An 8,203-nucleotide genomic window follows, 5' to 3' on the forward strand; every position below is an offset into this window, starting at 1 on the left:
CATGTGTGTGAGTGTGCTTCCTTGTATGTCTAGGACTCCTAACCCAACTAGGACCCTCCCAGGCAAGCCATCTCCGAGCCCACCTGTCCCTAACCTTCAATCGACCACGCCCAGACCATAGCTAGACCTACCCAAGCCCCTGGACATGAGCAGCAAACCACTGAACCAATGGCAGCATCCTCGCGCGTACATGTTTATCCATGCTTCATCATGTTCCTACTCGACCAGAAACCAACCAGGCTGCACCACCATTGTCCAGACCCTTGTGCACACTCTTAGGACTCTAAAGAGTCGACTTAGCCCTGCCCAGAGCCCCCTGGCCGAGCCTCTTCTTCCCTGCACAAGCTGAACCCTGCGCTCCCCCTTGGCTTTCTCTCGGGTGGAGTCCTTGTTGGCAAGAACTCCTCCCAGCCCCTGGTCTTTGAGTCCTAGCGTGGCTTTAATTGGAAAGAACTCCTCCCATCTCCTGGTTTTTGAGTCCCAGACCCTAGCCATGCCCTGGTCCCAACCAAACCCAAGCCTTGCCTTTAATCCCATGAAACCGAACCCTACAGCATAGGACAAAAAATTGGTTCCAATATTGATCCATTTGTTTCCAGCTTGATTCTGTTAACGTTTGCAGCCTTTTGGGGTGTTTTAGGACCCCTTAAACTTCTGTAAAACATGACCCTAACACATCCTAATCATGGCAGACCCTTAGGTAGATGAAATTCATGGTTTTTGGATTAAAATACATGTTTTAAAAATCACTCAATATGCATATCCGAAAATCTTCAAAGTTGCAACTTGTTTTCGTGCAAATTCAAACATAAATACATAATATGGTGTGATGATGAGTAAAAGAAGAATATGGCGTGCTTTGCGTTTTATATGCACGAATAAACGTGGACGATTGCAAAGAACGGCGACGACAACCTTTGGCTTGAATTCCTCCTTGAACTTTCAAAATTTTCTATCAATTTTGTGCCGTGTGCTTGGGAAAATTTTGGCGAGGACTTCTGATTGGGGCCTGAATTTGTGAATTAATGGGGAGGGTTTAAACAAATTTTATAGTTAATTAATCATTATTTAATCTTAGGCCCATTAAGAAGTTAATTAGGCGCAATTAAGCTCATTAGTGATTAATTAAAATATTAAAAATAATTTTGCTAAATTAAATTTGTGAATTTATTAGCCGGGTTGCCAACATGTTCGAATTTGTTAAAAAACCAACACCGATAAAAATTACCTCCCGACGTATAAAATCACCTCAAAACCCTTTATTTTCAAAAATAAGAAAAAGCATCACCCTTATTTTAAGTAATTAAAAACAATTATTCCATAAAACATTTTCTATTTTTCAGCCATCGGTCTCCGTTACTCGATCGCAACTCGAATAACCTTTAAAAATACCTTTTAATGCAACCATGTAGAAAATATATTTTAAAACATGCAAATATGCACAACATTATTAATTAATGCAATTAAAACAATTACTTAAAATACAAAAGAATTAATAATTTCATGCATGTGGTTCACGTGGACTTTCGAATTTCGGGACATTACAATAATAACTGAATCTGGGGAGACTACGAAGCTGACTAGGATTCCAGCTCCCCTCACCGCAGTTGTCCTCAAGACCATTCTACCTCAGGCATAGCCGAAAGAAGTGATAATCAGAGAAGTGGTGGAAACCACATGGTCAAGTTTAGATTTCCACATGCCCTAACTGATCCAAAGGGCAAGATCATGATGACCAAAGAGCCAAGATCCCATAATGCCCATTCGGACTCAGATCGACCTCATCATGGAAGAAAACAATGAATATGCTGAATTGAAGATGGATCACTATGATGAGTGGGTAAAGTTTTGGACTGTAACCATGGCCAAGAAACTGAAGAAGAAATCAGTTCTTCGAAAATTCATTTCACTTGAATCAGCAGTAACAAAGGTAGTGAAAGCTTCTTGAGTCGCCCATGCAATGGCGAGAATAGCGTACTTCTTCGATTTGATGAGAATCAAATGATTGACTGAAGTGACAACTGAGCTCAAAACGAACTATGATCCAGCTGGACCTACTGCATTTGCCGACAGGGCAGTGTTCCAACAACAAGATTTTGATCCCATCACTCTCCAACTCAAAGTAAAAAATTGGGAGATGGAACAGGATCTTCATATCCCAGTTGACACAAGCAGTACAAATGATGAGTTCAACAGAACTGTTGCTAGGCCTTTCACTGGGCCAGCTGGAGTGGAATTATTTATGGAACCAACTGTGGAAGAGATTGTTCCTCCATCGGTTTCTGAAGAAGCTCAATTGTAAGGTCTAGAATTTCGAACGACGTAACCTGAATTCATGAAAATCTAGGGTTTTATTAAAATATCTGAAATATTACTTTTTATGCATCAATACGATTAGAACATGATTTATGCTTTTATTTCATGAGTTACTAGATTTCATTTATTTGGAATTTTAGCAGTACTTTCACGTTCGAACGAGGAACGGAGATCGAGGAATTATTAAATAATTATTTTAATTATTTAATATATGATGTATTTTTTATGAAATTTTGAAAATGAGCACTTTTAAGATAATTTTACACGTGGAACCATATTTTTAAAAATTAGGCGATTTTTTAGCAAAATGAGAGACTTTTTGAGGGTTCGGGTAATATTTTTGAAAACGTACCAAAAAAAATATTTTATGTTTCTATTATTGGGCATAATGGGCTTGTGTTAGTAGGTTTTTGGTCCAAGCCCACTACACTTCAAAATTTTAAAAACCTAGGCCAAAATATACATTCTTTTTTATTTTTAAGAACATTCAAACCCTAGCCCTCACCCCTTCACTTTGGCCGCACCAGATCCTCCCTTCTAGCAGCAGGTTTTTGATTGGTTTTGCAAGGAAAAAAGCAGCCAAGGTCTTACCCTTCCCTCCAATGCCCGTCTATAGCGTCGTTGAGTTGTTTTCGAGTGTATAAACGCAAAGGCACGCCTAAAACCTCTGTTTTCTCATCAATCAATCTTGATATGTATTTTGATTATATTTGCATGATGTAATATAGATCTGCTGATATGAATGTATTATACATGGATTTTAGATGAAATTATTTTGAGAAACTTGCACGTGACTCGCGTTTTTGATGCGCTGTTTGAAGGGCTGCCGGGATCAATGTATAGGGGAAGTTTCACGAGTTCATAGGTGATCTAGGTGTTTGATCATGCCTGGATCTAGTTCATGTGGAGGGCCGAAGGGTTCCGTGTTTTCTTGTGGTTTGTTTGGGCTCGGTTGGTGCAAGTAAGGGGAAGGCTGTGCACGGGATGGTTTCAGGCCGGGGTTTAGGGTCTGGTAGGCCTGAGTCACGGCCCAAGACGTCCCAAGCATAGTTGGTTGTGACCCTAGGTCAGATCGTAGAGGTTGGGTTCGATAGGAGCGTGTGTTTGTCTTGTTTCGAGCGAACTATACACGTCCCCGTGCATGGGTTTGTAGGCCATGGTTAGGATAATTCAGGAGGGGTCCGACGTGGTCCATGAGAGATTGGTTTGAGTCTGGTTCGGGATGGTTGGGAGTACGTTGGTGTTTTGGCTTCGAAGTTGAATTGGGTTCTCGAAGGAATGGCGCTGCAGCGCTTGATCTTCGGCCCTTCACTACAAGAAAAATACAAATCAACAACACCCATACGACAACGGTTTTTATTAAAACCGTTGTCTTTTTTCTTTTAACAACGGTTTTAACAAAAACCGTTGTCGTAGCCTAAAAACCCGCTTATAGACAACGATTTTTTAAAAACTGTTGTCTTTTATGTGTCTACGACAACACTTTTTATAAACTGTTGTCCTTGATATGTCTACGACAACGGTTTTTAAAAACTGTTGTCTATGAGCGTTTTTTTTCTCAGAATACAACAACGGTTTTTCAAAACTGTTGTCTAAGAGCTTTTTTTTTTCTACAACAACGGTTTTAACAACCGTTGTCTTTCGGATGGTTTTTTTGGGCTACAACAATGTTTTTTCAAAAACCGTTGTCTATATAAGATTCTGTCAAGGGTCAAAGACAACGGTTTACACAAACCGTTGTCTTTCGGATGGTTTTTTAACTACGACAACTGTTTTTTGGAAAAACGTTGTCGTAGTTTCTAATTTTTTTTAAAAAAATCGTTTAACAATTAGCGACGGTAAAAACCGTCGCTCAATTTAGCGATGGTTTAAAAACTACTGTCGCAAAATTAGCGACGATTTGTGGCAAACCGTCGCCGATTTGCTTTAGCGACGGTGCTTAAACCGTCGCATTTTTAAATTCATGACGTTTTAAATTTGCGACGAAAAAACCGTCGCTACATTAATGTATGCGACGGTTATTTAATATACCTTCGCTCATAGCGACGGTGTAATAACCGACGCAAATAGCGACGGTGTTATTTTAGTAGTCGCTACTAGCGACGGTTTACACAAAAACCGTCGCACATGTGCTATAAATATCTGCATCCTTAGTCATTTTCTTCCCACACCTAAGTTTCTCAATTCCAAAATTTTCATTTAACTTTCACTTTTCAATTTCTTTTTTTTCCAATGATTTTTGTCCACGATTTACATTAAACTTCAATTTAAGTGTTAAAAGATAAAGATTATAAATATAATAATTTAGTAAGATGGTTAGGTCTAATAAATTTTAATAAAAACCGTCGCTAACTTGCGACAAAAACAATAAAAACCGTCGCTATTAGCGACAAAGTTGTTTAGAGGAACCGTCGCAAAGTTTTTTTTACAATGATATTTCAATGCTACGACGACGGTTTTTCACCGTCGTCTTTAGACGTCTACGACAACGGTTTTTCACCGTAGTCTTTGAGCGCACCCTTTAACCACAAGGCTTTTAACAACGGTTTTACAAGACCTACGACAACGGATTTTCACCATCGTCTTTGATGTCTACGACAGTGGTTTTTCACCGTTGTCTTTGAGCCCACCATTTAACCACATGGGCTTTAACAACAGTTTTTTTGACTTACGACAACGGTTTTTAACCGTTGTCTTTCGCTTTTTTTCTTGTAGTGCTTGTAGCGCCGCAGCGCTAGTCCAGTACATGAGGTTTGTAGTGAGAATGTTTTGTTTTGGGTGTTGTGATTTCGATGTGTCCGAGGTTATTGATGTTTTAAATTGGGTCATACAGGGTTTGGTTAGGAGTTTTTGAGCTATGGTTAAGTTTTGGGTTGATTCGGGTTAAAACCACGTCTCTGGTCTAAGTTTTAAACGAATTATAGAAGATATAGTGTGGGCTCGAGTTTATGTCTAAGAAATTATTAAAAATACGACTTTAAGGTGTTTGATAACCTTGAAGGGGAAATGGTCATTTCGCACCGGGTTAGGTTATCAGTCCTGATAGTGCCTGACAACTGAAAATGCATATTTTAAATTTATATGTTGATTATAACATGGATTTTTATGTTAATGCTAGAAAACTCGTTGGATGCTGGGTTTTAAGGACTTGTATGTATATGTATGAATTTTACAAGTGATGAACACGATGACATTTTTTTGAAGGAGGTGATTTGGTTGTGACTAATACGAACACGAACACGAACATGTAAGGCCAAGGATCATTGGATAGGTAAAACTGTCGTTGATATCCCCCCCGCCGAGTACCGCGACTATACGTAGATGAATCCCGAGATATAGAGCTGATACGAAAGTCACAACTAATAATCTAAATTCAATAAATGATCTAGAGCTGATACAAAAGTCACAACTAATGATCTGAAAAAAAACGTACATGATGTTATGACATAACATGATTTGATATGAATATGTTTAAGTTATGTTTATGTTGGAAACTGAATTTCGGAGGTTTGACAAACTGAACACTTAATAGATTGAAACTGATCTAAAATATGTAAACTATTTGGTTTCCCATAAGTGAAGGTTAGTATGAAAATTCTCAAGGCAACTGGACTAGCAACTTGAACTACGCAAACAACTGACTGATCAGTTGCTAAAATCAGTTGTCAGTCAGTTGTGAGCTCATCAGCTACATTCTATCAGCCTATCTTTCAGCATGACTCGTCATCAGGTACGGAAAAGGATGTTCAACCGACAAATGTACAAAAGCTGACTGCAACAAGTAGAGCGATCGCTGCATTTCAGAAAAGCTGCAGTGTACGATTGTCAGAAGAATGTTGTCGTGTCAAACAAAGGATAGAAAGTTTCAAATCGCATTCAATATTACCATTGGAGGAAAAGTCTATAAATAGCCGAGAAGAGCAGTGAAGAAAACTCTCCGAATTTGATCTCTCTAAGTCTGAAATATTTGCTCACGCTTATTGTATACATTCATAGCATTCAAGGCTATACTTCAAGCTTACAAGCACAAAATATTATTACTTTATCTTGAAGAGATCAGTTGTGCTAAATTATTTCAGTCCATTCGTGTAATGTAAACTTGTTTGTAACTAAGAATTTCAGTTTGGCATCGTTTAGTCCATAACTGAAGTGAGTCTGTACAACTCTCTATATCGATCAAAATCTTTTAGTGAAAAATCCTATCTTTGTGATAGAAGGGGTGACGTAGGAGTGTTTGAAATCTCTGAACATCCATAAAATCTTGTGTCATCTTATTCCAGTTTTTATTCTATCTATCGGTCAGTTTATTTCCGCACTTTTATTGTTAACTGACTAATATCGACTTTCAAGATTTCCGAGTATCAGTTTATCACTAAATGACTCACAAAAAAGGTGAAAAAGTTGTGATAATTGTTAGTGTTTATTCAACCCCCCTCCTTTTAAACAATCTTTCACCTTTAGCCGAACCTATCAGTTTATGTTTTGAAGATCATCAAAGTTACTTTGTTTACAGTACTTATCACTGTTGCATGATATGTATATATACTTGTTATAACATTTCAGGTGTGTTGAGTCATTAGACTCACTGTGTGTGATTGATACAGGTGAGCAGTTGGTTGACGAGGAGACTGAAGGTGCTGATATCTGAGTGGATAAGGGCTGGTGGTGCACTGAAAACCTTTAGGACCTTGCATTTCTTCTGCATAATATGATTAGGAATAATGGGTTTTAAACAGTAGTTCAAAATGTTCATGATTTTTATGCTTGGGTGATTGTCAGATTTCTAAATATTCTGTGGTGTTCATTTTGAAACAATATCTCCTTTGATGAAGTCACATTTTAAGATTTGATTTAACTGTAGTTATTTTTATTCAGTGATTGAATGAATTTTAAAATGTATGACTAACTTATTTATATGTTTATGCGCGTGTGTATTTTCGGTCATAGTTTTAAAAAATAGAAAAAATAAAAAAATTGTTTAGTAGTATTTAAGAGGTAGACGTTTCAGTTGGTATCAGAGCAAGGTTTCTTGTAGAGGGTTGTGCCACCGCCAGCTTCAGAAGCTCTGTCGTCAAGCCTCAAGTCTGTAAGATTGAATGCTTTAAATGTTTTGAAAGTTTTAATGTTAGCACCTGCATGTTTCCATGGTATAATATATGTTTATCTGCTTATATGCCTTGAGGTTGGATGCTTTAAAAACTAGATTGAATTACATGTTGGTTACGTTAGAATTGGATTGTATTCAGATAAAATGTCCCTCTAGAAGAGCTCCCAGTACAGATAGGCCGGATGGTAACCCTGGAGGTGACAGAGCCTTTCCACCGCCATCGCCAGAAGACCCTGCTACCCGAGTTCTGGAGGGTATAACACGATTGATGGAGCAGGCTCAGTAAGCTCCCAGTGTAAGGTCCAAAATGCAATAACGCAACCGAACTGCATGTGAATCTAGGGAAAAAATGGAAAATGGCTACAGTAGGTGAATGCTTACATGTTTAAAATGCACTGTTATACACAAACGCATGAAACTATATTTTAAAAATTATTCGAAAAGCGATCGAGAAACGGGGACCGATGGCTGAAAAAGGGAGAATATTTTTATTAAATAATTATTTTAATTATTTAAAATATGGTACATGCTATATGGTATTTTGAAAATGAGGTTTTTTGAGCTGATTTTATACTTCGGGACGTAATTTTAAACATTTTATTTGATTTTCGACAAAAATATGAACTTTTTAAGAACTCGGCTAATATTTTAACGAACATTTCTTAACAAAATATTTTAAATATTACTTATTGAGACTATTATACTAGGTTAATGGGCTCAAGCTTGCACCATGAGTTTTTAAGGAAATAAAAAGCCAAAAACCTCACCCATAACCATCAC

Source organism: Primulina eburnea, chromosome 8 (genome assembly GCF_022965805.1).
Source record: "Primulina eburnea isolate SZY01 chromosome 8, ASM2296580v1, whole genome shotgun sequence".
NCBI classification, from domain to species: domain Eukaryota; kingdom Viridiplantae; phylum Streptophyta; class Magnoliopsida; order Lamiales; family Gesneriaceae; genus Primulina; species Primulina eburnea.